This window comes from Notamacropus eugenii, chromosome 1 (assembly GCF_028372415.1).
Source record: "Notamacropus eugenii isolate mMacEug1 chromosome 1, mMacEug1.pri_v2, whole genome shotgun sequence".
NCBI lineage: Eukaryota > Metazoa > Chordata > Mammalia > Diprotodontia > Macropodidae > Notamacropus > Notamacropus eugenii.
The window spans coordinates 575223272-575232237 of NC_092872.1; the positions used below are offsets into that span (position 1 = coordinate 575223272).

Genomic DNA, 8966 nt, shown 5'->3' on the forward strand with positions numbered 1-8966 from the left:
TCCCAAAAATAAACTTGTTTATATTTTTAGATACAGGAAATTTTTCTTTACAGATGGAACTGTTATTCTTAATTCATCCTTTTGTGTGCAGTTACACCAAAGATCAAAATAAAATATTTTTGAAATATTTACTACTTTCCAAGCATTGTGTCAGATTGTAGGGATCTAAATCAAGTGGAGGGAAAAGTTCAGCCTTTTAATGACACTATGATATAGTCATAAAAAGGCTGAACTTTCCCCTCCACTTTGATTCACGAGATCTGAGTTTAAATTCCAGCTGTGCAGGCTTGGGCAATCAGTGATCTCAGTTTTCTCATCTATAAAATGGGAATTAAGTTTGACTAGAGCACATTTTATTCTCCTTCCAGTCTGGCTTCTACAAATCTTGATGCTGATGCTCAAAATAAAATTTGGTGCTTTAATGCTGAAAACATTTTAGAGATATCATACTTCAACCTTATTGACTTTTTATGTGGTAGCAGAAGAGTTCTTTAAAATACACAAAAAATTCAATCATTTGAGCTGCTGAAAATATTGCCTGGAAGGGTCAAGCCTGTGAATTTTCTACCACATAAACAAGTACATCTGCTTTTCTTCCAAAAATCTTTGCTTAATAGCAACTAAGTCGGATGTGTCATAAGTATAACCTCCAGCTGATTTTACTATGGTTAACAGAATTGAACATTCAGAGACAAACCCAATCTTCCTCCCATCATTCACTTGTATACATCCTTTCTCCTCAAATTCTCTGACAATATCAGTCATCCTATCTTGGTAGAATGATTTCCCTCTCTCTGTTAAGGAAATATCTAAAGCCTCATAGATTTTTTGGAACTCTTGGTGATACACATCACAGACAAGATTCCAAACTTTTGTGATATCTGGCATTTTACTCTGGAGTTGAACCACACATTGGTATGCACATTTCTTGAATTCTTCTTCGGTATCAAACCTTTTCTTACATTCCTGATAAAAGGTCTGAAGATCAATTATAGGAGGTGAAACTGTTACATAATCTAGAAATTTGTCTTGTAAGTGAGCGATGAGCATACCAAACTGTGTCCCCCAATCTCCTATATGATTTAACCTGAGTTCATCATAACCCACAAATTCAGAGTCCACACATACTCTCTCCTATGACTGGTGACCAAAGATAGCCTACATGTATCTCTTTAGCTATGTTTGGAGAAGAAAAATCAACTACAGCGGTCTTTCTTTCTCCAAGAGTAGATGGCTATACTCTTTTCACCAAAAGATTAGTCAGTTGTTTGGATACAAAATCTTTTCTTAGGTGAACATTAATAAAACCAGGACCAACAATTTCAACTTTTTTGATGTATTCATTGTCTGAAAAGTGTCTGACAATATTTTCTGCAATACTACTTGGGTTAACTTTCTCTTCCTTTGTTTTGAGCAGCATCTTTCTGAGACCTATAGCATTATTACACTGATAATCCCCAAATTTTGGTTTCTGACTCAGTGTGACTACCAGGGAAGGATTTTCCAAATCTGGATAAGCAGCCTTAATAATATAAGCAAAATGTTCTTGTAGGTGGCTATTGATGTTAATCATGCTTTTAGTCGGTATGTTTCTATCTACTTGAAGACTTTTTTGGAGGACATTCAGGTGATACTAAATTTTTGAATTTTCTTCTTGCAAGCACTCCAAACTAGGAGAAACCCCTATACATCCAAACTTTTTCAATCTGTCAATTTCAGCAGTCAGAAACTTAATCTCTTTCTCCTGGGTTCACAGGGTCGCAATGGCTTCTGTCTGGGGAGTTTGGACTGAAGGAGGACAAGGGCTCCATAGTGTGGTTTTTCTCAGGCCTAGGGCCATTCCGTACATCTCTGTTTATTTGCCCACCCATAAAATGCATGCAAAGTGGAGATTGTGAGGAAAAGTGTCCCTGATCACGTGGTTGGGAGCTCCTGGGGCCTCCTAGAATATGAAACTGAAGCCTGAACCCGGGCTGTGGCTTCTATGACATCCCACAGAGGGGAATAGGGAGGCAGGCCAGGAACTTTGGACCCCGGATCCCTGACCCGACTCCTCTTTCCCTCGAATCCCCCTTCCTCTCTGTTACCTGATCAGCAGAACCTCCACATATGTAGAATAGAAAACAAATATGGCGTGTTATCTCGGCAGCGCTGGGGACTGGGAGCCCGTGTCCTCTAGTCTGAGCCACGCGCTCACTAGCAGTGCCCTCCAAGTGACCTGACATTCTTTAGCTTGAAGTTCCATACAGAGGATGATCCTGGGAGATCCCCGACCCCAGCCTCACCCCTGCTCCCCCACTTTGCCCCAGTCTCCTGCATCATTCCTATCTCAAATTATCGCCTCTCACAGTCCTTCAGCATCACTCCCTGCTCTCTGTTGGAGCTCTGGCAACTGTCTTGTCCTCCATCAGCAAGCCACACCCCTGCCCCATCCCCTTCCCACCCCCTAACTCCGACTATCTCACCCCCAGTCCTCCTCCCCTGTTTCTTTATCAGTACAATGACCTGGAGAAGGAAATGGCAAATCATTCTAGTATTACTGCCCAGAAATGGCCATTGGAATCTCAAAGTGTTCAACAGGAATGAAATAAAAAGGTCAAACACAAAGACTTCCTTATGCTCCTTGGATGAAGCTTTCCTTGTAATCTATCATAGTCTTAGAGAAGTCCCAGCCAAACTCCCAGGGACAGCTAGTCCAGGCAACTGATGATGGCCCCTACTGAGTTCATCCACTATATTTATAGTGCTCTCTTATTTGTCTGTCTATAAATTTCCTGTGCCAGTATAGGAGAAGATCACAAAGAGCACCATAAAAACCGGGAAGGAAATCCTCATGGTGATTGCTTTGCTGCAACCTGAGAATTGTAAGAAAGTTGAGAAAAGGCCTGCTCAGGAATGGATCGGAGGAGACAGGACAAGAAAGGACAGAGCTGGCTGGATCAGTCTTTGCTCTTCTTGACTGATATTCCTTCAGTTCCTAAATACTCAAAGGTAACAGAGGGAACCTCCTCAAGTGCCTATAGTTCCCTTGTATTTATAGAGGTAGGGGAATACCCAATGAGGGATTTTGTGATTTGAAAAGGAAGTGTTACTGTCCCTATTGAAATTCTAAACAATCCCACAGAATTTGTAACCAGGTAAGAATCCAAGACATGTGGCCTCCTTTCCCTTCCTCTGGTCATAAATGAATTGAGCTGGGCAGGAACAAGTGAAATATTTTGGCTGAGACAGCATCTGTCACAGGATATTTCTTCCTGAAGAGAGGGTTCTGAACCTCACACTCAATAGTTTTCCTTGGATAGGAAAATAAAGAAAACAGTAGCAGTTTTGATAATAAGTAAAAAAGCAACAAAAACATAATTTCATTGCTCATCAAAATAATTAAACCCTTAGGAACAACCTGTGTTTCATAGGTGAAGAGGTATAGAAATTCTATGCAGAATTTGATAAGATTCTTCAAAATAAATTGCTATATACTTTTATCTATGTGATTTCAGTGCAATAGTGAGAATAGGTGAAGACACTATAGAATACATCAAGATATACGGATGAGGAAGAACAATATAGAAAATCAGATCACTTGTAGAGACCACAGAGATATTTGATATATTTGTATCAAGAATATTTTCTTCATGACACAATTAGTAAACATTAAATAATGTCACAAAAATAAAGTTGATTATACTTTTAGATGCAGGAAATGGTTCCCTCTAGATGTAACAGTGATTCTTAATTCTTCTCTTTATGGGCAGTCAGATCATAATGTATTAGTCAAGGATCCAAATGAGGAGAAATCTAGAAGAAAGAATAAAAGAAGATATGATTTTCAAGCAAAACAAGAAAAACCCCACAACCTAATCATTTAAATTTGTTATTGATGCAAAAAAAAAAAAAAAGGATAACAAGAGAGATTTCAATATGTTATCTTTTTTTGAACAATGTAAACCAACTGCCACAAGAAGGCCAAATTGTTCTGAAAAGGACCTGAGTCACCAAGACTTGCTTTATTTGCCAAGTAGAGTGAAAGGAAAGCCAGGGGCAAGTTCATAATGTATACTGTGCCCAGGCTGGTTGAGGATTATGAATTGTAGAGGGCTAAGGGGAGTGTGATCCCTGTGATAAAGGCTATAGCTGTGGTGAAGCCTGTTCCTGTGGGATCTGTGCTTACACAACCCTGGCAAAAGCTCTCCATGACCTTGAGAACCTGAGGTTCTTGCAGATACTGATGTTATTGCAAAAAGTTGCAAGAGGGTCTAGGAACTCAGGAACTAGCTTCGGGAACGGAATAAGCTTCAGGAACAGAATAAGCTTTGTTACTTGCTGTTGACTCATTTTTAAAAATGATTTTTTTGCATCACTCTTGTTTCTCTTCCCAATTTTCCCTCTCCTTCTCTTACTTGATGTCCAAAATCCCTTTTAAACTTGCCCATGGCCTGAGACCAATTGGTATCTTTCTTGAAGCCTTTGGACGTAAAAGCTTTGACTTTGTTGTCTTCTTCTGAGTGTGTGTTTTACTTTCCTTCTCACCAAGGTAACTCTCTATAATTAGAGGTTTTTTTCCCACTGTTTGCTCTTTTCCCCAGTCTATTGCTTAACTTTTATCTGTTTGTTAAAGTAGGACTCAGCATCCAGGGTAGAGGGTGTCCTGTCACAAGCCTAAGGGGTTTGTGCAGCAGTTTTCAGAGACACTTCTAGCAGCCTGTAAGTTTTCATTTCTTCCAAGGTAGTACCATGTAACAAGAGGTGTTTGCTCCTCACCTGGACTGCACTCTGGTCTGTGGGTGACCATAAGCGTTCTTGTTTTTTGTCCTGGAACTGTAAGACAGGTCCCCTCTCCCCTCTCTGCTGTGGCCTCAAGCTCTGGTGTGCTGGTGCTCCTCCTTGTCCTTGGACTACACCCAGGACTGTGACCCAGATCTAAGTATAAGCAAATTAACAGAGTCCTGCCTCAGTGTTAGCCAAAAGACTTCTGTAGTCTCCTTCTGACCAGTTAATCAACACCCTTACTGTATGTGGGCTGAGAGCTTTGGAAGTAGCCACTGCTGCTGCAGATTAAGTGGCTCCCAAGGCCTGCTTCTGGTTTGCTGGGGCTGGGGCTGTGCTGGTGCAGCCTGCACCAGACTTTGCTCCATTTTCTCGCAGGTACAACAGATCTTCTTCATGACCTTCTAAGTTGTCTTTGGTATCTGTGGGCTGAGAAGTATAGAAATAGGCACTGGTGCTAGTGGTTCAATCACCCCAAGACCTGTTCACTCCAGGTTTGTTGCAACTTGGTGTGTGCTGGTACTGCCTGGGCTGGATTGTGCTCCTCTTTCAGCCTGCTGCCTTTCCTGCTAACCTTCCATGTTGTCTTCATCTGGAAATTTGTTTCATTTCATTTTTTTGTGTGCATTCTGCAGATCTAGAATTTGTTAAAACTCATGTTTAAAGGTACTTGGAAGGGTTTGTAGGAGAACTCAGGTGAGTTCCTGCCTTTACTCCATTTATTTTAACCCCATGTTTTCAAAAATCTTTGAGTTCATCATTACTTATACCTCAGCAGTATTGCATCATAACCACATTCCACAACTTGTTCAACAATTCCCCAATTAATAGACATGCCTGTAATTTCTAATTTTTTTTAAAAAATATTTATTTATTTTAAGTTTTCAGCATTCATTTCCACAAAATTTTGAGTCCCAAGTTTTCTCCCCATCTTTCCCCTACCACCACCTCAAAATACTGAACATTCTGATTACCCCTTCCACCAATCTATGCTCCCTTCTAACACCCCTCCCTTTCCTTATCCCCATCTTCTCTTTTGCCCTATAGGGTAAGATAAATTTCAATATCCCATTACCTGTATTTCTTATTTCCCAGTTGTATGCAAGAAAAATTCTCAACATTTGTTCCTAAAATTTTGAATTCCAATTTCTCTTCCTTCCTCCCTCCCCACCCATCCCCACTGAAAAGGCACGCAGTTCAATATAGGCTACATATGTGCAGTTTTGCAGATGACTTCTATAATAGTCATATTATGCAAGACTAACTATAGTTTGCTCCATCCTATTCTGCCCCCCATTTCTTCTATTCTCTCTTTTGACCTTGTCCTACTCCAAGATTGTTTACTTCTAATTGCTACCTCCTCCCATTTGCCCTCCCTTCTGTCATTCCACCTATACTCCATTTATCCCCTTCTCCCCTACTTTGCTGTAGTGTAAGATAGGTTTTCATACCAAATTGAGTGTGCATGTTATTCCTTCCTTCAGCCAAATGTGATGAGAGTAAGCTTCACTTTTTCCCTCTCACCTCCCCACTTTGCCCCTCAATTGAAAAAGTTTTTCCTTGCCTCTTTTATGAGAGATAATTTGCCCCATTCCTTTTCTCCCTTTCTCATCCCAATATATTCCCCTTTCACTCCTTAATTTTATTTTTAGATATGATGTCTTCCTATTCTACTCACCCTGTGCTCTGTGTGTGTGTGTGTGTCTGTGTGTGTGTGTGTAATCCCACCAACTACCCACATACTGAGAAAAGTTTCAAGAGTTATAAATATTCTCTTTCCATGCAGGAATGTAAACAGTTCAACTTTAGTAAGTCCCTCATGATTTCTCTTTCCTGTTTACCTTTTGATGCTTCTCTTGATTCTTGTGTTTGAAGGTCAAATTTTCTTTTCAGCTCTGGTCTTTTCATAAAGAATGCTTGAAAGTCCTCTATTTCATTGAAATACCATTTTTTCCCTGAAGTATTATACTCAATTTTGCTGGGTAGGTGATTCTTGGTTTTCATCCTAGTTTCTTTGACTTCTGGAACATCATATTCCATGCCCTTTGTTCCCATAATGTGAAAGATGCAAGATCTTGTGTTATCCTGATTGTGCTTCCACAATACTCAAATTGTTTCTTTCTAACTGCTTGTAATATTTTCTAATTGACCTGGAAACTCTGGAATTTGGCTACAGTGTTCCTAGGAGTTTTTCCTTTTGGATCTCTTTCAAGAGGTGACCTATGAATTCTTTCAATATTTATTTTGCCCTCTGTTTCTAGAATACCAAGACAGTTTTCACTGATAATATCATGAAAGATGATGTCTAGGCTTTTATTTTGATCATGGCTTTCAGGTAATCCCATAATTTTTAAGTTGCCTCTCCTGGATCTATTTTCCAGATCAGTTGTTTTTCCCATGAGGTATTTCACATTGTCTTCCATTTTTTCCAAAAGAGGTTTTGTTTTACCGTTTCTTGATTTCTGATAAAGTCAGTAGCTTCCATCTGCTGCATTCTGATTTTTAAAGAACTATTTTCTTCAGTGAGCTTTTGACCCTCCTTTTCCATTTGGCTAATTCTGTTTTGTAAAGCATTCTTTTCCTCATTGGCTTTTTGAACCTCTTTTGCCAATTGAATTAACCTATTTTTAAAAGTGTTATTTTCTTCAGCATTTTTTTGAGTCTCCTTTAGCAAGCTGTTGACTTGCTTTTCTTGCTTTTCTTGCTTTACTCTCATTTCTCTTCCTAATTTTTTCTCCATCTCTCCTACTTGATTTTCCAAATCCTTTTTGAGCTCCTCCATGGCCTGAGACCAACTGTATATTTATTTTGGATGGTTGGGATGCAGAAGCTTTGTCTTTTAGGTTTTCCCTGATGGTAAGCACTATTCTTCCTCATCTGAAAGGGGTGGTAGAAAATATCTGTTCACTAAGAAAGTAACCTTCTATAGTCTTATTTTTTTCCCCCTTTTTTGGGCATTTTCCCAACCAGTTATTTGACTTTTGGATCCTTTCTCAAGAGTAGGGTATGCTCTGCAGACCTGTAAGATCTCAGCTTCTCCCAGGTGATACAATCAAGCCTGTATACTGTTCTGGGAGCAAGCAGAAAATTTTTTGCCTGGAATTTGCGAGTAATAGAATTTCTCTCCACAACCACATCCAGTTCTGCCACACCAGCACTCAGGTCTGTGATTCAGATCAGCTGCTCAATTCCCCCAGGGGCTTTATGCTGAAGGCTCCAATAATGGAGACTGGCTGCTGCTGGCAGCCCCTGCTGCTGTTGCTTCTGCCTCTGCCACTCTCTAGGGCAAGAGCTGGAGGGAGGGGATCCCTACTCCCTTTTTGGCCACCTGAAAAAGCTCTTTCATTGACCTTTGAAGTAGCCTTTGGCGCTTGTGGGTTGAGAGATCTGCTGCTGTAGATTCCACCTGCAAGGCCTGCTCTATTCCTGTTACTCCCAGTTGCCACATGGCCAAGGCTTGGTTGTCCTTTGCTCTGCATCCAGTGTGACAGACCTTTTGCGTTGACCTTTCAGGTCATCCTGGGTTGGCAATCTCCTTCACTTTGTTGATCTATGGCTTCTGCTGGTCTAGAATTTGTTTAGAGTCATTCTTTACAGGTATTTCATGGGCTGTGGGGGAATAGCTAGCATATGTGCATCTTTCTACTCCTTCCATCTTGGATCTATCCTGTCAATTTGTAGTTCTTTACCACCACAAAGAGAGCTGCAATAAACACATTAGAATGTATGGATTCTTTTCTTTTTCCTTCAATTTTATTTTTCAGGAATATACCATGTAATGGCATTGCTGCATCAGAGGGTATAAATATTTTAATAGCTCTTTGGGCATGATTGCAATTTGCTCTCCAAAATGGTTGGATCAGTTCACAATTCCACCAAGAATGAATTAGTGTCCCAATTTTTCCATATCTCCTTCAACAGTTGTTGCTTTCCCCTTCATTTTAAGCATTCTGATACATGTAAAATTATACCTGTTTTAAAATATTTGCATTTTTCCAATCAATACTGATTTACAACATTTTACATGTGAGTATAAATTGTTTTGATTTCTTCTTTGAAAAATTGCTCATATCCTTTGACCATTTATCCATTGGGAAATGACTTGTATTTCTATAAATTTGACAAAGTTCTTCTTACATATGAGAAATGAGACCTTTTTCTGATAAACTGCATATAAGTCCCCCTCCCTCCATTTTCTGCTT

The 8966-nt window shown here is 39.8% G+C and overlaps 1 pseudogene; it reads right to left on the bottom strand.

Annotated features, from left to right (window-relative positions):
• Positions 1-445: 445 nt before the first annotated feature.
• LOC140519048 (arginine--tRNA ligase, cytoplasmic-like) lies at positions 446-2225 on the bottom strand (annotated as a pseudogene).
• Between the last annotated feature and the right edge of the window lie 6741 nt (positions 2226-8966).